This window comes from Lotus japonicus, chromosome 6 (assembly GCF_012489685.1).
Source record: "Lotus japonicus ecotype B-129 chromosome 6, LjGifu_v1.2".
NCBI lineage: Eukaryota > Viridiplantae > Streptophyta > Magnoliopsida > Fabales > Fabaceae > Lotus > Lotus japonicus.
Window position 1 is genome coordinate 16055026 of NC_080046.1, and position 379 is coordinate 16055404.

Genomic DNA, 379 nt, shown 5'->3' on the forward strand with positions numbered 1-379 from the left:
GTAAGGATTAGCGACTATACCTCGAAGCCTTGAAGTAGCAACTGATTGATCGACGATCAAGCAAACGATGAACAAAATCTCCTCCTCCTTCTTCCTCTTTGTGGCCGCGGGTTTGGGTGGGGAAATGGGTAGAAAATTTGGTTTTTTTCTTCCTTTATTTGCTATATATAGAAGGTGGAAATTCGCGGGAAAAAGAAAGTTTCGCGAATCTGATTTTTCCGGCGTCACTCTCCATGAATTATAAGATATGTTTTGGCAAAAGAATTCCAAAACTATAAAGAGGTCTCCTTGTATTTTTGGCAACTAATGCAAAGTCGGTGCAAAGTCGGTGTAAAACTATTTTACCCGATAAGTTGCTTTTTTGCATCGAATGTCGGAA